General features: G+C 36.4%; 1 non-coding gene across 1 annotated transcript; it reads right to left on the bottom strand.

Annotated features, from left to right (window-relative positions):
* Positions 1-2703: 2703 nt before the first annotated feature.
* Positions 2704-2810, bottom strand: LOC141650589 (small nucleolar RNA R71). The gene has a single exon (XR_012546613.1). It is a non-coding gene; the product is annotated as a small nucleolar RNA R71 (small nucleolar RNA).
* Positions 2811-22033: the final 19223 nt, after the last annotated feature.

Genomic DNA, 22033 nt, shown 5'->3' with positions numbered 1-22033 from the left:
CATATGTGATAATCACATTTGTCGTTCGAGTTTTTAAATCTAAAAACTCATTTATACTTTGTTACATCCAAACGGGTTATAGAGACAATATTGAACCCTGTTAAAGTGAACCCGGATTAACATGGTATTTGCCCATAGTCACTTGTATGAGGTGACATCTCGAAGTGACTAGAGTGTGATGTGATTGATGGCAAGTTTAAGTGCCATAGAGTCATGTGAGATGACTAGTCGATCACATAGTGATGCGACCATAATTGGCGCATATTTAGCCCCCGAATTACCATTGTTTTCATGCTTTTTAGTGCCTATTTGGGTCATTTCTTATCTTTAGTTCTTTGTTTTGCATATTCTTTGAGATTTTGATCCCTTGGTAGGAAAGGAGTAAGAATCTTGCATTTTCATGGCAAAACAAGGCTAAATTGATCATATTCAATGACCAAGCATCAAGGAGAGACAAGACTAGAAGGCCTTTGTACATAGCATAGTAGAAGAGCATTGTTGAGAAAAGGATCCTTGAGTCCCCAAGGAAATCCCCAAGGAATTCATGAAGAAAAGGGAAGAAAAAGAAGAAGGAAAGTTCTTTGAACTACAATCCGAACGGATTGTAGAGAATCCGTCCGTCCTCGCCAGTCCGAGCGTCCTCACCAGAATCCGCTCGGATTCCCCATGCCCAGTCCGAGCGTCTTGTTCCTTGATCCGCTCGGATCGTCCATCCCAGATCCGGCCGTCCCGACTCCCAACGCACGGATCACAAAGACAAAGACAGTTTCGTTCTTCAAGCTACGAAATGGAGAAGCCCTTCTCTCGGATAATCCCGGAGGCTCCTTGCTCAACTTAAAAAGTGTAATTACTAGTTTAGCCCTTAGTTAACCCTAATGCATCCTCCCTAATTTTCACTATAAATACCCCATTAGTCTAATTAGAGGAGCATGTTCTTCTTATCAATAATTAGAGTAGTTAATATCAATCAAATCTCTCTTCAATATTGTAATCAAATATTAATCAAGTTCTAATCCAAGTTTTAGTTCTTTAATCTCTCTCTTGTTCTTACTTTGTTTTGGGTAATTGAAGATTATTTGGGTTATTATTGGGAGATTGACAACCTCTCAATCTAGGATTCAAGTACTTCTATTATTCTTGCTTTATTATTGGAATCATTAGTAGGTATAATCTCTTAATCCCTTTTTAATTATTGCTAATTACTTTCATTTATTCATCATGTTTCATTATGTTAGTATGATTGACAACCTTCCTAGCATGATCAATATGATAATGAGTGAGTAGTCTCTTAGCTAGGGTTTAATGGGTGATTAGGGGAAACCAACATGGGGAATGATTCATGCTTAAATTAATATGCTTTCATATCTTATTTGCTTGCTTGTTTTGATCTTAATACATGCACATGTTATATTTGATGAAATGCTAAGCCTATGAATCCTTGCATTTACTATCATCTTCTATCCTTTCAACTTGACTTGTAAGACATAACCCAACTCGAGTCTTGTTAGACCATGCATGTGTTAAGTAGGGAAGATTAAGTCGACTTGTAGGTGTTGTACAATCCAAGAGATTCGGCTCCGGACCCAAACTTTCCTAGGATTGTAAGATATAACCCAACTCAATCCATCACAACAATAATTGCTTGCTTATAATTTGAGAACATGTTTGTATGATCATATCCCATGATTCCCCTATGAACCCATGACACCCTAGTGCTTTTAATCAATTGTTTACACCCTAATTTCATTTACCTTGTTAGTTTATTTTCATTGCTATTTTAGTTTAGTAACCTTCTACATCAACCCAATTTGTGACACCCCTAGACACCGCTAGTTACAATAGAATCTTCATTTCAATACCCGTCCCTTGGGATCCGACCTTTACTTGCCTCTTTACTAATTGTAGAGTTGTTTGTGAAGTATAAATTGTGTTTTGTATCGACCATTGACCAACGACCACATATGCTTAATTGTGAACACCAAATGGCTCCGATCAAAATGGCGCCGTTCTCGGGGACGGTGTTTAATTGATTTAAGACTTCTTTTATTGTTTTTAGTTGTGTCTTTTTCACCTTGGGGAAGTAAAACTCCTCAAGGTTTGTTCTAATTGTTTTTGAGTTGTTTGATATTTTGCATGTCTAGAAGGTTACAAAGAGATTTGTTACCTTTTGACCGTGAAATCGAAAGAACCTTGACGAATAATAGGAGACTTGTTAGGAGGAATTTGGGAGGTGTTGGTGAAGTTGTTCAACCCACTAGTGAGTTTGTCAATCCTTTCGCAATAGAAGGAGAGGAAAACCCATTAAACAATACCACACAAAATCCACCTACAATGCCTAAATTCTCGTCACACTCTATACCCACCGAGGAGGATCTACCAAATGGTACTCTTACCCCACAACATCTTACCGGAAACTTTATTGCCAAGTCCGCCTTCATTCAACTAGTTGAGAGGAGCCAATTCGGGGGAATGCCTAGTGAGGACCCTCATTCTCATATGGAAACATTTTGTGATTATTGTGAAGCTATCTCTCAAACGGGCGTGACTCAAGACCAAATAAGATGGGTCTTATTTCCTTTTTCGTTAATCGGCACCGCAAAGCAATGGTTGAAGGGCCTTGATAAGGCCACCCTTGGAATAGATTCTTGGAAGAAGCTAGCTCTAGCTTTCTACAAAAAATTCTACCCACCGGAGAAGACCAATATGCTAAGAGCTCAAATTACGGGTTTTAAGCAAAGGGATGAAGAATCTTTGTATGAAGCTTGGGAGCGGTTCAAAGGTATTTGTCGCTCATGTCCTCACCATGGACTTAGCGAATGGTTTTTAGTGCAACAATTTTGGAATGGTTTATATGAAGATTCAAGGAACATTCTCAATATGGGATCAAATGGAATGTTCACCGAAGTTGATGACAATCAAACATGGAACAAGATTGAGGAAATGGCGGTCCATAATTCGCAATATAGTAGGCCTCGCAAGGCTACTAGAGGAGGAAAGTATGAAGTGGACACCGTTACTCAATTGGGTGCTCAACTTAGTGCTCACATTGACACAATCAACTTGAAGTTTGAACAAGCTATGGCTAGACTTGAGGAAAGCTCAAAATCATCAAAGCATCATGTCAATGCCATGACGGCATCCTCATCAATCCCAAGCGGGATATGTGAGAATTGTGGAACCTTGGGTCATGACTCAAGCGAATGTAGGGGAACAACCGAACAAGTCAATGCTTTCCAAGCTTACAAAAGTGGTACCCCTTATTCAAATTTTTACAATGAAAACACCAAGTTCCATCCAAATCTCTCATACAAAAGCCAAAATGTCCAAAACCCTCAAACAACATACACTCCACCACCCATGAGAAATCAAAATCAAAGACCCTTTTTCAATCAAAACCAAGGTTACCAAAATCAAAACCCATACAATCACCACAATGACCAAAGTTTTGATGTCCAAAAAGCGGTCCTTCAAATGCAAAAGAATCAACAAGAATTTTTCACCCAAATGCAAAAAGATAGCCAAGCAAAAGACACCACCATCAACAACATTCTAGCTCACACCAAGATGTTGGAAACACAATTGACCCAACTAGCATCTTCGAGCTCACAAAGACAAAAGGGGCAATTACCACCTCAAGGTAATCCCCTAGACATGAAACGGTTAGTGCCATTCACTTGAGAAGTGGTACAAGGTATGAAGCACCGAAGGAGCAAGTTGAGGATGAAGTTGTGAGAGCTAGTGAGAATGAAGTTGTGGTGCAAGGTCCCAAGGAAGGGGAATCATCAAAAGAAGAAAGCTCAAAGAAAAATGAAGACAAAGCCAAAGAAAAGGAGCCCATTGTGATTAGACTTCCTTTTCCAAGTCGACAAGCCAAGCCTAAATTTGATGATCAACTTGGAAAGTTCATGGAAATTGTGAAGAACTTAGAAGTCTCAATTCCTTTCACGGAATTAATCAATCACGTTCCGGCCTATGCAAAGTACATGAAAGATATCCTCACAAAGAAGAAGTCGATCCGGAAACTTGAGACTATCGCCTTCACCAAGGTGAGTAGTGCAATACTTCAAGGGAGTTCACCTCCAAAATTAAAGGATCCGGGAAGCTTCTCAATACCGTGTACCATTGGCGACACAACGATCAACAAAGCCTTATGTGATCTAGGGGCTAGTGTGAGTGTCATGCCGTACTCGGTAAGTAAAAGGTTGGGAATGGGAGAGCTTAAATGTACCAATATCACTCTTCAAATGGCCGATAGATCGACGAAGACACCGCTAGGGATATGGGAAGATGTCCCCGTGCGAATTGGGAAGTTTTTCATCCCGGTGGACTTTGTCATAGTTGATATGGAGGAAGATTCCAACATTCCAATCATCTTAGGAAGACCTTTCCTACACACCGTCGGTGCGGTGATTGATGTGAAACATGGAGAGCTCACTCTAGAAGTGGGAGATGAAAGCATAACTTTTAATCTTGACAAGACCATGAGAGCTCCTCGTTTGCATGAGCCATGTTTCATGATTGATCATTATAGCCGGAAAGATGAGAAGAAGAAATCGGAACTCCAATGGAGGAAGAAAGTTGAAGATGCTCCATTCAAAGAGCAAGTGAATTGCGACAAGGAGAGCTTGCAAAGCTCATCAAAATCAACCAAGGAAGAAGATGATGACCTCATTGGCCAAGAGAAGAAATTGGGAGAGTTGTCTCCATCCAAGCAAGAGATTTTCAATGATCAACTCAATGAAGTTTGTGGTCTTTGGGACGACGTATTTGAAGGGATCTTTAATCCCTACATTGGGCATGCCATCGATCATGATCAACAACAAGGGCCACGGTCTATTGAGGACCTCTACCATAACAATGAACAAGCTTTTGATTACTTCTTCAAGGTGTTGAGCAACATCAACAACACCTTGAACATGCCTCCTTGACATCTCATCAAGAATGAGAGTTTGGTGGAGTCCTCCCTAAACCACCACTTGTAAATATTTCTAATTCCCTAACTTACATTTCAATTTTTGTATTGCATTTTTGTCATTCTTGGATTTATTTTATTTACTTTGATCAAAATAATTGTCATGAAAAGAGAGAAGTGAGGGAGGGACTAATGATTTTAATTAATGTGTAGTGCTTTACCTTAGTGTGGGGATGGCAATTGCCTAGGCTATTCATGCCTTAGTAGTGCCCCCACAATGAAGAACACAAGATTTGAAAGAAAGAAAGAAAGAATGATAAGGGAATGCGTTGGTACACGGATGGAATCAATCCGTGTACACAAGGACCAATCCGAGCGGATTCCCGAAAATCCGCCCGTCTACGAGGATCCGAGCGTCTGCCGAGAAGACGCCCGTCTTGGGCTGAGCTGAAAACTGCAAATTCTTGACTGTTGAAGAATCCGAGCGGATTTCTGGAAAGACGCCCATCTCACAGAATCCGTCCGTCTTGTAGACAATCCGCCCGTCTTGCAGCTGAAGAAAAACAAAGAAAAATCTCTGGACAGGAATCCGTCCGTCCTGCGCGAAATCCGCCCGTCTCATCCAAAAAGAATCCGAGCGGATCCCCCAGAATCCGCCCGTCTCTAGGCGGGATTTTTGAAAATTTGAAGCTGAAGAATCCGAGCGGATTGCGCCTAATCCGCACGGATTGTCCCTGCGTCCTAAAATTGTCGAGTTCTTCAAATACCCACCCCACCTTCATTCATTCATTCATTCACTCATAAACACTACCCATAACATCAAAACCCTCATCCTCTCCATCTCAAAAACAAAAACCCTCAACAAAACTCACCAAAATCAAATCAAACCATCTTTCAAATAACAAATCAATCACTCCATCTTCATTAACAATCAAAACCAAGCACAAAATCTTCACCTTTGAATTGATTTTTGTTCTCATAAAGGCAAAGCCTTTCACTTTCAAAATCGATTTGGGCATTCTACAAATTGAAGATTTTTGATCTTTTTCTTGGTTAGCTCATCAAATGGCAAGAACAAAGGGAGCGACAAAAGCAAAGGCAAAGGCAACAAAGGCACCAAAGACTACAACTCTCTCTCAAAGGCAAAAAGCTCTACAAATGAAGAAGGCTTTGGCAATGGTGGTATCAACACCAAGCTTGGAAGTGCAACAACCTCAACAAACTTCTATGGAAGCATCACCCTCTACTCCGGTAATTAATCAACTCTTGCATTATCCGGAGGTAACATTCATTTCCGATTCCCATAGAAATACATTTGTCAAGTTTGCTATGAAACAAATTCAATCCACCAAATTCATATGCCAAGATGCTTTAGAGAAGTTGGGTGTTCTTGAACAAACAAGAGTCTTTTTCAATGCCATGGGTTTAAAGAAATTGTTTGAAATGAAGGAAGTAACATACCCCTCCCTTGTCTTGGAATTCTTAAGTTCTTTAAAAGTGACAAAAGTTGAGAATAGGGAAAATATTGAGTTTCGTCTAGCTAACACTAGTAGACGCATTACCTTTCCTAATTGGGTGCAATTTTGGGTCTTAGCGATGAACATAAATTTTATAAGCAATATGGGAAGTATGATCCCGAGCCTCTTTGGGAGGCAATCTCTGGGAAGAAACTTGAAGATTTTAAAGCTTGTCGTGCTCTTTTGGTCCATCATCCGGGCATAAGAATATGGCACAAAGTTGTGGGAAATACCATAATTGCTAGGAAAGACACCAATCATTTCACGGGACTCGATTTTATTCTCCTTGAATCAACTTTGAATATTGGAAGAATTCACACCAAGCCTTACAATTCTTTGAGGCTATTGGTTGATAGATGGCTCCATGTAGATAGTGGGAAGAAGGGTCAAACCGTAATTGTTAATGGCGGCCTTGTCACGGTCCTAGCCAAGCACTTTGATCCTAATTTCAATAAGGATAGCAAGTACAAGGCTAAGGATGGTGGCCATCTTATTGATATGTCCACCTTGATTAACAAGTTTAAGTGGGTTGTTCACAATTCCCTTGATACCAAGTATGGGTGGCTTACAAGTGAGGCTCGATCATTCACTTTACCCGCAAAGATTTGCCGTCTTAGTGTCCACCGGACCAACTATTTGCTTCCCCTATCCGAAGAAGCCGAGTACATCATTCAACAACAAAAGGGTGATCATGAAACTCCCTCCTCTTCCATTGTTATACCACCTTACCCCTATGATTATGAAGAGTTCAAACCGCAAGGAGTTGAAATTGGAAAAGATTATGTCACTCTTCTAATGCAAGCCATGCACAAGCAAGCTTATGAAGATCGGAAGAATGCTTATTTGGCTCAATATCCTCCCCTCCTACATCTAGCTAGGCAAGGACTCCTTGATCCATCTTGTCCTTTGCCTAGTTGGGCGGATAGAGAAGCCTTGTTTCCGGGTGCATCTAGGGACGTGGTGGAAGACAATGAGGTTGTTGGAAATGATGAGGAGATTGATGATAATATTGAGGAAGAAGCAAGTGGAGATGAAGAAAGAGATGGTGAAGATGGTGAAGATAATGATGAGGAAGATGATGGTGAAGAAAGCAAAGAAGAAAGTGCCAAGGAAAGTGGCAATGTGACCACTTCTCATGAGGGAAGTGGTGATGATAATAGCATGATGGAAGACTAGCCTTGGAGACTCCTACTCTCCCACGGTTTGTCTATATCTCTTTGTATTTTATTTCATTTTGATCATTGTTGGTTTAGTCCTAGCAACATCAAAGGACTCACACCTCGGTTCCTTTGAGGTGTTCTTTATTGTTCCCACTTTTGTAAAATCCAAAATGACAATCTAGTTTCATGCATAGCATAGCATGTGCATGAACTCCCCCATGCTTTGACATTAGCAATAGTGTCTTACTTGGTTTGGGGAAGTTAATGCATACGCAACGGGAGGTAATTTAAATTATCCTCTCCGTCATAACAAAAACCATGCATCATGTAGCATAGCTTAGTGTAGAATTGCATTTAGTATAGAAATCATGCATCATTCTTGCATAATTTCCATCATTTTGGCCATTGAGGACAATGCCCATATTAGTGTGGGGATGGGAATTCTAACACTTAACTTTTATTCAAAAACCATAAAAAAATTGAAAAATTTCAAAAATCATAAAAATTTGAAAAATTGAAAAACCAAAAACAAGTTCATTTCCTTTGTATATATTGTCTTGTATATATTGTGTTTGTTTCATCCTTGTTCACTTTGATTGACTATGCCACATCCGAGACATGAGGATATTGAAGACCGCATGGTATGATCTTTCCAATCTCCTTTTTCCTCTTTATGTTAATGACTATGTGGCTTTATTTTGATTGATGCGGTAAAACAATGTGAACTTAGGATTGCATCTAGAATTATTTGGCATATTAGTTGGTAGAATCATATGCATTAGGATGTGTATATGCTAGTTGCATCATGGCATGTAGTTGCATGTTAGAAAAATTTTGCGAAACCGTCTATTTGGGAAGCTTGACAAGTGTATATAGGCCCTAGTAGATGCTTTTTATTCTTAAGACTTTGCTTGTTAGAATACTTGTAAAACACCCTAGGATGTGTCATGCTAGTATCCTTTGACCCATGGATTAAGGCCGAGTCAAGAGTACCTTGTGGTGTGATAACTCCTTGGCTACCGTTTATTCCAAGGTGACCCTTGAAACCATGCATATTTCTATCATTCATCCATGTTCTACCATATTTTTGTCATCAAAGGGAATGGGCACAAAACAAAAAGAAATCAATTTGAGTTCAATGAAATGAAAAGTGAAAGAAAGTTTGCAAAAAATGCATCAAATGAAAAGAGGAGCAAAAATAGAACTCCTAAAGCTTCAAATACAAGGCACCCTCGTTACTAATTGGGGTGACTTTGAAAATGTTTCAAAAGAAATGCAAAAAGTTGTCAAGTATCGAAATGCCAAAAATAAAAAAGAAATGGCAAAGAAAGTGTTCTCAAAAAGTTATATGCCACAAGAAATTGGGGGGAAAAACAACAAACAAAAGCAAACTCCCAAATGAAACTCAAATTCTATCGATCCCTTTATCCATCATATCCATTTTTGTGCATGGTAGAGAGGGGACGACCCTTCTTCTTGTCTAGGCAAGAGGGGGAATTCCGCGATCCTCCAGTGTTTCTAACACCATAGGGAGTCTACTCTTGACAAAAGCATTTAACGATTGAGGACAAAGGTACCCTAGCTTGACACCTTTTGGAGGTGATTTATTGGTATCCTTCTAGGCTTAGTAGTTTGAACAAATTGCATCTATGAAGGATTGTGTACCCTTGAATTGCTTCCCTTGTAGATAATTTCCGCCACTTAGATGAGGAAAGTGGCTATTCTTTTTGTAGATGCATCCATTATGTGTTTTTGTGTGCTTAAAAGTTTGGATGTGTCGCCATTTTGGCAAGACCCACCTTGCCTTGCAAGAAGGCATCCTACCTCATGGTTGTCTTGTTGTGAGTTGAAGGGGCGGAGTGAGACCCGCTAATTGTCTCATATCGGCTATTATTATTAGGTTAGGTTAGTATTGGTCCTAGTCTTTGTCACCTCTTTACTCGGGACGAGCAAAGGTTCGGTTTGGGGATATTTGATGCGACCATAATTGGCGCATATTTAGCCCCGAATTACCATTGTTTTCATGCTTTTTAGTGCCTATTTGGGTCATTTCTTATCTTTAGTTCTTTGTTTTGCATATTCTTTGAGATTTTGATCCCTTGGTAGGAAAGGAGTAAGAATCTTGCATTTTCATGGCAAAACAAGGCTAAATTGATCATATTCAATGACCAAGCATCAAGGAGAGACAAGACTAGAAGGCCTTTGTACATAGCATAGTAGAAGAGCATTGTTGAGAAAAGGATCCTTGAGTCCCCAAGGAAATCCCCAAGGAATTCATGAAGAAAAGGGAAGAAAAAGAAGAAGGAAAGTTGCTGAACTACAATCCGAACGGATTGTAGAGAATCCGTCCGTCCTCGCCAGTCCGAGCGTCCTCACCAGGAATCCGCTCGGATTCCCCATGCCCAGTCCGAGCGTCTTGTTCCTTGATCCGCTCGGATCGTCCATCCCAGATCCGACCGTCCCGACTCCCAGCCGCACGGATCACATCACAGCACAGTTTCGTTCTTCAAGCTACGAAATGGAGAAGCCCTTCTCTCGGATAATCCCGGAGGCTCCTTGCTCAACTTAAAAAGTGTAATTACTAGTTTAGCCCTTAGTTAACCCTAATGCATCCTCCCTAATTTTCACTATAAATACCCCATTAGTCTAATTAGAGGAGCATGTTCTTCCTATCAATAATTAGAGTAGTTAATATCAATCAAATCTCTCTTCAATATTGTAATCAAATATTAATCAAGTTCTAATCCAAGTTTTAGTTCTTTAATCTCTCTCTTGTTCTTACTTTGTTTTGGGTAATTGAAGATTATTTGGGTTATTATTGGGAGATTGACAACCTCTCAATCTAGGATTCAAGTACTTCTATTATTCTTGCTTTATTATTGGAATCATTAGTAGGTATAATCTCTTAATCCCTTTTTAATTATTGCTAATTACTTTCATTTATTCATCATGTTTCATTATGTTAGTATGATTGACAACCTTCCTAGCATGATCAATATGATAATGAGTGAGTAGTCTCTTAGCTAGGGTTTAATGGGTGATTAGGGGAAACCAACATGGGGAATGATTCATGCTTAAATTAATATGCTTTCATATCTTATTTGCTTGCTTGTTTTGATCTTAATACATGCACATGTTATATTTGATGAAATGCTAAGCCTATGAATCCTTGCATTTACTATCATCTTCTATCCTTTCAACTTGACTTGTAAGACATAACCCAACTCGAGTCTTGTTAGACCATGCATGTGTTAAGTAGGGAAGATTAAGTCGACTTGTAGGTGTTGTACAATCCAAGAGATTCGGCTCCGGGACCCAAACTTTCCTAGGATTGTAAGATATAACCCAACTCAATCCATCACAACAATAATTGCTTGCTTATAATTTGAGAACATGTTTGTATGATCATATCCCATGATTCCCCTATGAACCCATGACACCCTAGTGCTTTTAATCAATTGTTTACACCCTAATTTCATTTACCTTGTTAGTTTATTTTCATTGCTATTTTAGTTTAGTAACCTTCTACATCAACCCAATTTGTGACACCCCTAGACACCGCTAGTTACAATAGAATCTTCATTTCAATACCCGTCCCTTGGGATCCGACCTTTACTTGCCTCTTTACTAATTGTAGAGTTGTTTGTGAAGTATAAATTGTGTTTTGTATCGACCATTGACCAACGACCACATATGCTTAATTGTGAACACCAAATGGCTCCGATCACATAGGCAGACTGTTAGGAACACCTTGTCGGGCCTTATGACCGCTTATAGAGTTCTGGCAAATTTATATAGCCTGGTCGTGGCGAGAGCTACTATAGTATTCTAATGAGTCGATTCTTTTGACTAAAGACTGTTCGCCTAAGGTGGCACCGTTTCAGATTAACTTTGATTTGTGTTATTACGACCTTCGTAAATGGGGTCAAATGGGCATATTTTGGGTTATGATGGTTGTGGCTAGTCGAAGGGAATAAGTGCGATAAGAATTGTCCACCCCCTTGCCAGGGTTAAAACAATATCTCAGGGCCACTGGAGAAGTAATGAACTGGAAATGCGTGACCACGCTCAGAAGGTTTCTATGGTAGAAAATTCCAGTCAATCAGTTATTCTCCAGATCGAGGAAACCACTGTCGATATGATCACTTGCAAGTACGACCTGAAAGACACCTTGCATTGAGTGGGACATAGTAATAGGACAAGAGAATTGGTGACGCACACTTGTCGAGGACAAGTGGGAGATTGTTGGAATATGTGTCCTCCGACAATAATGCGATCACAACTGTTGATCATGATGATCACATGTTTAAATCTCATTTTAAGAATACATGTGGGATGTAATATTTTACAGTCAACTGGTCCACACATATCGGTAATGATTGGCTGACTAGAGTTTGACATTACTGTCGTGCGACGATGGTGATCAGTTGATCCCCTTAGGTCATACCTATAGGGAAATACTCTTAATTGATTATTTAATTAATCGCATGCCGATACGAGTTAATTAAATTACTTAATATTGACGGATGATTTGTGATTAAGGTTAACGTGTCTTATTGTAATTCGATTAAATTAGATACGGTCTAAGTAATCGAATTGTTTTATTACTTGGATAAAATTATTGTTTACGAAACAATTGAATTTGAAATTGAGATTGAATGAATGATTTATTATAAATACAAGACGTTGTGATTTATAATTGATAAACCGTTTTGGTACAAGTAATTACGAATTACTAGTCGATTTTGTATATGACATATTTTATGAGTATGTTGATTTTTAATATGTTAAAAATACATTACAATTTCACATGTCAAGTAACATGTCACATATGTCAAAATTGACATATGACAAAATAAAATGGACCTTCCATTTTATGATAAGAGTACCGAAATGTTGGAGGGAATAAGGTTAATATTGTGTTTTTATTTTAACTGGAAAACATGATGATTAACCTCAATGACTAGCCTTACATGCCTAGTCTCACCTTGAGAAGAACAAGGCCATGCATTGGCTTCCTTGTCCCTCCTCCCACCGGTTTTCTAGAGAAAAGATAGAGGTTTTTTTTTTTCATCTATTATTTCATTCACAACTTCAACTAATTTTTCTAGTGTAAGAAAAAGATATTATCTCTACCATTTTTGTGAAAACTTAGAGAAATAAAAACACACAAATCTATCCTCTCTTGGCCGAAATAACAAGAGAACAAATTAATATTTTTGTGTTAATTTTATAGTAAGACTTATATTATTTCTAGTACAAAATAATATTAGTCATTAAGAGATTTCCTTGGGTATTCACATTAGGTAGAGGTTCTAATTTGGACCTTTTTTGTTCATCCATTTTAAGGAAAGCTCAAGAACTAACAAATAGGTGAATTTGTTGGTGCCCATTAATCCGAAATCATATAGTAAGATTGATGATTTCTTCTCTTATCTTATTTATGTTTGCATGCATAAGATCTAGCTTTTATTTATGACTAAATAAATCTTTTCATATATGAATATGCAAATTAATGAGATTAATGAATTTCAACAAGCGGTATCAGAGCCTTAGGTTGTTTGCATGCAAATCGGTTTATAGTTTTTCCGAGTTATATGATTAACATATAAAACTAATTAATTGGTTTTATGAAGATAAACCTTAAAATAAATTTGCATGTTAAAAGTTTCTGGTCATAAGTGATTTTTAGGACATTTTGGTTTTTTATGGATTTTATTATTCATTTTATATAATATTGGCATTAAAATGTGATTTTTATGATAAAAATGTCATTTTTGGACGAAAAATAGCTAAACTTCGATTTTATTAGTGGTTTTTGGATATGTTTTCACATATATTATCTACTGATGGCCTGTAAATGTTCATGATAAAATAAGTTATTTTGCTCGAAATATGGATTTTTCAAGTTAAAATCGTATTTAAATGGATAAATAGGTTAATATGAGTTATATTTTGAATCTGGTCATGGAAATTTAGTATGTTGTCACATGACATTTTATAAGATGTATGTAAAATATTTGGCTATAATGAAGTCTTTATGCATGATTTATGAATTTTTGATGAAAAATCACATAAATAGTGACTATAATTAGTAATAATCCTAAAACATACTTCATGACTAAGTAAAAATTTCACATGTTGCATTTTATCATATATTTCAGATCTAAAAGTGAAAAGTTGATGATTATAATTTTTTCTCATATTTTAGGGTCATAATTGTTAAAACCGATAAACCGCAACATTGTTTTTCTTGATAAAATTTTCGAATTTTTTAACCTAAGTTTTGAACATTATGAGTGTCATGGTATTTTTCCAGAATGTTCATGAGTTTAAATTTAAAATTTTGAAATTATTTGAAATTTTTATTATTTAAATTGAAGTTTATAGCATATTTTTTATGTTTTTGAGTCCATTTATGAACAAAATTAAGAAATCAAGTTTAATTATTGTCAAATGTTAGTGGAGACTAATTTTGAGTCCTAAGATGGTTAGGGTAATTAACTTGTTCATAAATATGAATTTATGTAATTATTGTGATTTTAAAAGGTTAAATCACGCAAATCCGTAAAAACCGATTAATACACTATATTGGCTCTTTAAAGGCGATTTAACATAAAATTTGGCATGTTCATACATATTATAATGCTGCATTTTATTTATGATTGTCATATTTTAATTTTATGTATTTTTGAATTATGTAATTTTACTTAGTATGGCCTTAGTTTTAAATTGGTATTACCCGAAATGTATGGGAATATCGATTCGGTTGTAATTATTGTGATCTCGTATCACCGTTTTGTAATTTAATAGATTTATTTTATTTTAATTACAAATGTATAATAGGAAATTATGTAATTCATTTTGTAATTTATTTATTCCGGAGTTCCTTGAAGACGGTGCCACTCAAGAAGGCGATCCATTAAAGAAAGTATTGCCTTGAAATGCGTGCCAAGACCGAAGTTCAAGGGACCAAAGGAGTTGGTTTCCGAATTTGTAATAGTTTATTAGATTTACTATTTTAGGAAGGCCATACTAGGATTTTATTTATGCTTTGCATTTTATTTATATGTTGCATGCATCGCTAAATCGCCATAACTAAAACATGCATTTATATCGAGTTTTTCGACCGTGTCAATTACAATTATCGTAGTTCACCGCTTTAGTTCACTTAAAACGAGATAGATAATAAATTGACATGACCTCTCGCTAAAATAAACAATTGAGACTTAGCCTTACCAAAAAGTAGAAACCATGAAAACCTATTTCATGAGGGAGTGCGCTCGGCCCTACCGGGGTACAAACATTGTTACGTAGGGGTAGTGGGTGATAAATGTCTATCCACCGAGTTCATGTTGATAAGGGATGAATCGGCCCTACCGTGCCCAAGTTGATGTGGATTTGGATCATGGACACATTTATTCGAAATTTGGGTTGAACTCAACAAAAGTATTCTCGACCATTGCCGGATGTGTTTTGGGCTAAAGATAAATATTAATGTAATTTTATCGACCAAGAGTTCTAAAAGTAGAATCGATTAAAGAGTTAATCCACCGAGTTATATTGATAAGGGATGAATCGGCCCTACCGTGCCCAAGTTAATATGAATTTGGATCTTGGAATCATTTATCATAGTTGGGTAGAGGTCACTATGTAAATGCTTTACTTGTTATTATATTTACAAGTATTAATAAAACGATAAATGTTAAGTTTTTCCACTATTCCGTTATCATATTGTTCTATTTCTTTACCACAATCCATATACGATATCATTTCGATTTTTGATTCAAATCTCCATTAAAACATCGTAACTAAAGACAAAATTTAAATTTTCTTTTAAAAACCTCGTATTATCTATTGTAAGGATCTCTTGTGAAGAGTATAGATAAAAGTTATTAGTGATCAAAAGGGTTTTTGATTCTTGACTAACATATCTACTTACAATGAATTGTTTCTCATATGCTTAATTGAGTTAAGTACTTTGAAACGTTACATCATTTTGGTAACTAGATTTGTTGGAAATCAAAATTGACCAAAATACCGCAACCACTTCAATGAAAGTTTTAAGACTAAACAAACGAATGAAGAGCAGTCTTCATGAATTTCAATTTTGCTTCTCTTAGCAAAGACTCATTGAAATGAGTAGGAGCATTCTCTTAAACCGTTAAGAAAAGGGTGAGGTTTAAAGAAGTAAAATTAGAATGGAATTGATACAAGGTAATGTTAAAAGTAAAGTTATTGAGAATAACGATACTAAATCTATCAATCCCGACGGATAAAGTTTCCATTGTCTTAATTGTTGGACACCAGAAAGGAAACTACCCCAAATTATTGAAGAATTAGCAAGTTGTGGGACATCTAATGGGACATTCTTCTTTAAATGTTTATTTGATTAACAAAAATTTTGCTAGTACTGCTTCGTCAATATTAGAAACCAGTGGAGGTTTTCATCATTGTATTTGATACATAAGATGATTATAATATGACGACTAGCATCAAATAATGTCGAGAGATAGAGTCATTGTGTAATCAATCTAGTTTAGGGTTTATAGTTGTACTTAATTATGACTATTAAGTGCATAAACTCTAAATAAGAATATAAATTTGTTAAGATACAAAAGAGGTTTCACTTTTGTGACCCTATACACCATGATTTGATGTATGGCTAGCCCATTATCAAAGGTGATTATACTCTAAACCAAACTAGAATGATATATCATGTAGATGATGCAAGACTCAAATTGGTAACCCAAGATTAAACCTTAAATTATATAATGATGAACGCAAAGAGTTATCGAGTACTCTTGGAACCATTAGATTATTAATCTTATGGTATATGCATATCTTGTATTCAAAGCAAGAGGTCTCGTGCTTTTGGTTGAAAAGGAGATCGAGAATGTAAATCATTGATACAGAATAGGTTGATCATTTACTTTTACCAACGATTTAAGTTGACACTAATATGTTCACTTAATAAGGTAAATAAAGAAATCTTTGAAGAAGTTCAAAGAGTTCAAAGAATCACGATTTAGTCGTGATGGGATTATCAAAGTGAAGACTTTGATATAAGCCAAAGGAAATGTGATATAGTATCACAAATTAATCTCTCTTAGCACACATTATGGGATAATGTGTGGTTGGATAAAGAAATCAAATGCTATTCGATATGGTTTGGACTTCAATCAAGTTACTTTGAGTTACTTGATCCTTTTGGGGATTTTATCCTTTTGTCTAAATTATTTTTCCCCTAAATCTAAAACGAATCATATGAGATATGAAATGGTAGGTGATGTGGGTGCGATGATGTCGTCGGGTCACGTCCAATCAAAACACAATTTATAGCTTCACAAACAACTCTACAATTAGTAAAGAGGCAAGTAAAGGTCGGATCCCAAGAGACGGGAATTGAGATGAGATTTCTATTGAAACTAGTGGTGTCTTAGGGGTGTCACAATTTGGGTTGATGTAGAAGGTCACTAAACTAAATAGCAATGAAAGTAAATAAGCAAGATGAATTAAAAGGGTTGTAAACAATTGATAAAAAGCACTAGGGTGTCATGGGGTCATAGGGGAATCATGGGAATTGATCATACAAACACGTTCTCAAACTATAAGCAAGCAATTATTGTTGTGATGGATTGAGTTGGGTTATATCTTACAATCCTAGGAAAGTTTGGGTCCCGGAGCCGAATCGATTAGATTGTACAACACCTACAAGTCGACTTAGTCTTCCCTACTCAACAACATGCATGGTCTAATGAGACTCGAGTTGGTTTATGTGTTACAAGTCTCATTGAAAAGATAGGTGATGGGTAAAAAATGCAAGGATTCATAGGCTCGCATTTCATCAAACATAACATGTGCATGAGTTGAGATCAAAACAAGCAAGCAAATAAACCATGAAAGCATATTAATTTAAGCATGAATCATTCCCCATGTTGGTTTCCCCTAATTACCCATTAACCCTAGCTAGGTGACTACTCACTCATTATCATGTTGATCATGCTAGCAAGGTTGTCAATCATACCAACAAAATGAAACATGATGAACAAATGAAAGTAATTAATAATAATTAAAAAGGGATTAGGAGGATTATACCTACTAATGATTCCAATAATAAAGCAAAGATAAAAGAAGTACTTGATGCTTAATTGAGAGGTTGTCAATCTCCCAATAATAACCCAAATAATCTTCAATTACCCAAAATAAAGGATGAACAAAAGAGAGATTAAGGAAATAAAACTTGTATTAAAACTTGATTAATTGTTGATTACAAAACTAAAGAGAGATTTGATTGATATTAACTACTCTAAGAATTGATAAGAAGAACATGCTCTTCTAATTAGACTAATGGGGTATTTATAGTGGAAATTAGGTGGATGCATTAGAGTTAACTAAGGGCTAAACTAGTAATTACACTTTTTAAATTGAGCAGGGAGACGCCGGTAGTTTTCGAAGGAAGGGCTTCTTTCTTGAAACTTGAAGAAACGGATTTTGCGCTGTACTGGAATCCGTGCGTCTTAGGGTCGGGACGGGCGGATTCGTGATGCTGGGCACGGGCGTCTTTGGGAGAAGACGGCCGGATTCTGGTGGCTGCTGTCCTGGCGTCTTTGAAGGAAGACGCACGGATTCTCGTGCTGGGGACGGCCGGATTCAGGACAATCCGCTCGGATTGTAGCTCAGCATTGTTTCCTTCTTCTTTTCTCCCCTTTTCTTCGTAAAATCCTTGAGGATTTCCTCGGGGATGCAAGGATCCTTTCTCGTCATTGCCCAACTACTATAATATGTACAAAGGCCTTCTAATCTTGTCTCTCCTTGATGCTTGGTCATTGAAATCAATCAATTTAGTCTCGTTTTGCCATGAAAATGCAAGATTCTTACTCCTTTCCTACCAAGGGATCAAAATCTCAAAGAATATGCAAAACAAAGAACTAAAGACAATAAATGACCCAAATATGCACTAAAAAGCATGGGAACAAGGCTAATTCGGGGGCTAAATATGCGCTAATTATGGTCACATCAAATATCCCCAAACCGAACCTTTGCTCGTCCCGAGTAAAGAGGTGACAAAGACTAGGACCATTATTTAAACTAACCTAATAACATAGCCGATATGAGAGAATTAGCGGGTCTCACTCCGCCCCTTCAACTCACAACAAGACAACCATGAGGTAGGATGCCTTCTTGCAAGGCAAGGTGGGTCTTGCCAAAATGGCGACACATCCAAACATTAAGCACACAAAATCAAATAATGGATGCATCTACAAAAGGAATAGCCACTTCCTCATCAAGCGGCGGAGGGACTAAAGAGGAACAAATTTAAGAGCATATAATCCTTCACAAATACTAGTTCAACAAATTACTAAGGCTAAGAGGATGGCACTAAATCACCTCCAAATGGTGTTAAACTAGACTACTTTCGTCCTCAATTTCCAAATGCTTTCGTCAAGAGCGATCGGATGGTGGTGGAATGATGATCCCTATGATGCTAGTAGCATATGACATGACAAGTCTCGAATTCTCTACAAAAGTAAAGGTCATGGATCGTCCCAAGCTCGACAAAGTGGCTTGACAAAAAGGCTTTTTGGGAATGAAATGCTCAAATCGTTGTAAACAAAGGTGGATATGACTAGTATTCAAAAATTGACCTCATTTAACTTTCACATTTCAAAAATTTAAGATGGGGTTTGTCCCTTCCGGGCTAGTGTCCTTTGCTTTCGCCAATTGCTTATTAGGCAACCGGTTAACCTCTAGACAATAGCTTTTCGGGGTGATAGTCACTCTGTCTCTGGGCGGTTGAATTCACAACCGTGTGGGGGCTCAATTCAATGGATCCCTCTCCAAAGCACATCGAAGTGGTACGCCTCCATCAAAACAACTAAATTTCTCAATATTTCAACATTTTACAACCTTTGAGGTTTCCTTAGCAATAAATTACTTCCACATAACAAAATTGTCGAAATGAGCACTTCAAACTTATTGATAGAAAGTATTTTTGGGTTGCCTTACCACAAGGTCAATCAAGGTCACCTAGACAAGTTAACCAAGTCCACATCGCATCACGGGGTTGGATAGGTGACTCACATGAAAACCCTTGACTAGGCTTTAGGTCATGGGTCAAAAGACACTAGTATGACACAATCTAGGGTGTTTTACAACCATTCTAGTAGGCGAAGTCTTAAGTTGAAAAAGTATTTGTAATGACTTAGTTGCTCTTGTCAAAGTTCCTAATTAGGCACTTTTCAAAACTTTTTATCTAAATGCAAATACATGCTATGATGCAACTATTATATACATCCTAATGCAAGTGATTCTACCGACTAATATGACATATAAACTAAATGCAAGTCCTAAGTTCACATTGTTATACCACATCAATCAAAATAAAGCCACATAGTCATTAACATAAAGAGGAAAAAGGAGATTGGAAAGATCATACCATGCGGTCTTCATGATCCTCATGTCTCGGATGTGGCGTAGTCGATCAATGTGAATAAGGATAAAACAAACACAATATATACAATAATATATACATGACTACACTACAAAGGAAATAAACATGTTTTTGGCTTTTCAATTTTCAAATTTTTATGGATTTTCGAAATTTTTCAATTTTTTTGGGTTTTTGAATAAAAGTTAAGTTAGAATTCCCCATCCCCATGTTGGAGCTTGTGTCCTCCACAAATTAGTGTGATAACATTTGTAAATCTCTTACAGGTTCACAAGGGTATACTTCGTATATTTAATCAGTTGATTAACGTTTACCTAATAACTGTTGGCTTGCTAGAAAGTTTGACGTTATTATCATACAGATGGCGGTGATCAACTGGACCCTAAAGGTCACTCCTATAGGATGTGTTTAAGAAATGTGGTTATAGAAATATAATCATATTGATGCCCAAAATGACTAAACAGTTAGTTAATGTGTTGATGAGATAAATATTTAATGAAAATTAAATAATATTAAGTTGAGACGAATTAACTGTCAATTCGTAAATTAAATATAATAAGTTATATTTAATTAAATATATATAAGGTTAGTTTGGACGAATTAATCTGTTAATTCGTAGTTAAATATAATCAGTTGTATTTAATATCAACAAGTTGAATGTGTCATAGTGGTAATAGTGAGGGTACACAAGCTAAGAGGTCATGGGTTCGATCCTCACTAGATGACAATTTAACACACTTTATATATTTTTGGAAAGACCAAAATAAGGAGAAAGATACTCCTTATTTCGGTTCACTTGGCCGAAATTAGGGAAAGTTTTTCTTTTCTTAATTGACTTCAAGTTTCAGTCTATATAAAAGAAAGGTAGAGAATTATTTCTACCCTGATACTTTTTCTGACCTTGCCTCCTCTTTCTCATCACAAGAACACAAAGACAATAAAATTTTACAGAAAAATTTTAGATTGATTTCTAGCATAATCAAAGGGCATATCTCAGATCGTCTTGGGTGCAACCAATAGGCGAATACCTACTTTGGTATTGTTCTTAGGCCATATTTGCTAGGACCGGAGGTTAATTCTAAATCTTTTTACTTATGTTTATGTATTTTATTTTATGACCTTAGATCATCTTTATTGAATCGTTATAATCCTTCTAAATTAAAGGGAAGTATACAGATTATTTCCCACAAGTGGTATCAGAGCCAAGGCCACGATTTTTATTTTGATGATTTTCATAAAATAGAATTTAAACAATAAAATTTGAAGGATCGAAAAATTTTTCCAGCCGTGAAAATTTTTTTTTTGCCGTCTGAATTTTTTTTTTTGCCGAGATGAAAATTTTGGCAGCCGTGTTTTTGTTCTTCTTTTGATGCGATATTTCCATTTTGATTTTTCATATTTTTGTTTTAATCAGTAAGAATGATTATATGAAGAATTGGTAGATGCTTTGTTTTAATTCGGATTAAATTAAGCTGTAAATGGAATCGTCTTGTTGATGATATAAAAATTTGTTTTTGCTATATAGTTTTGGCATATACAGTTAATCATGTTTCATTAATCCATATGCTAATCTCGTTCTAATAGCATCTATAAACAATTTTTGTTCATCTTAATGTTTTTGTTTAGGGCATGTTTGCCGCAAAAGAAAAAAAAGGGTATTAGGGTTCCTGTTTTTTTTAACCAGTGGATTTTTTTTTTTCGTTTTTTTACTGTTCATGTACAGCAATAAAAAAAAATTTTTTTTTTTTGGAAAGTTTTCCTAATTGCCGTAAGAAAAATAAAATTTGGAAAGTTTTCCCTTTCCTTTTCCTAATTGCCGTAAGAAAAATAAAATTTGGAAAGTTTTCCCTTTCCTTTTCCTAATTGCCGTGTATAATATAAAAAAAAAAAAAATAAGCAGTTTTTTTTCAGCCGTGTGGAGCTGATATAAAAATAAAAAAAAAAATTTTGTTTATTTTTCAGCCGAACCAATTTTAATTGGTTTTTGTTTTTA

The sequence above is a fragment of the Silene latifolia genome, chromosome 3 (genome assembly GCF_048544455.1).
Source record: "Silene latifolia isolate original U9 population chromosome 3, ASM4854445v1, whole genome shotgun sequence".
In the NCBI taxonomy this organism is placed as follows: Eukaryota; Viridiplantae; Streptophyta; class Magnoliopsida; order Caryophyllales; family Caryophyllaceae; genus Silene; species Silene latifolia.
This window is presented reverse-complemented; position numbering and strand designations above follow the sequence as displayed.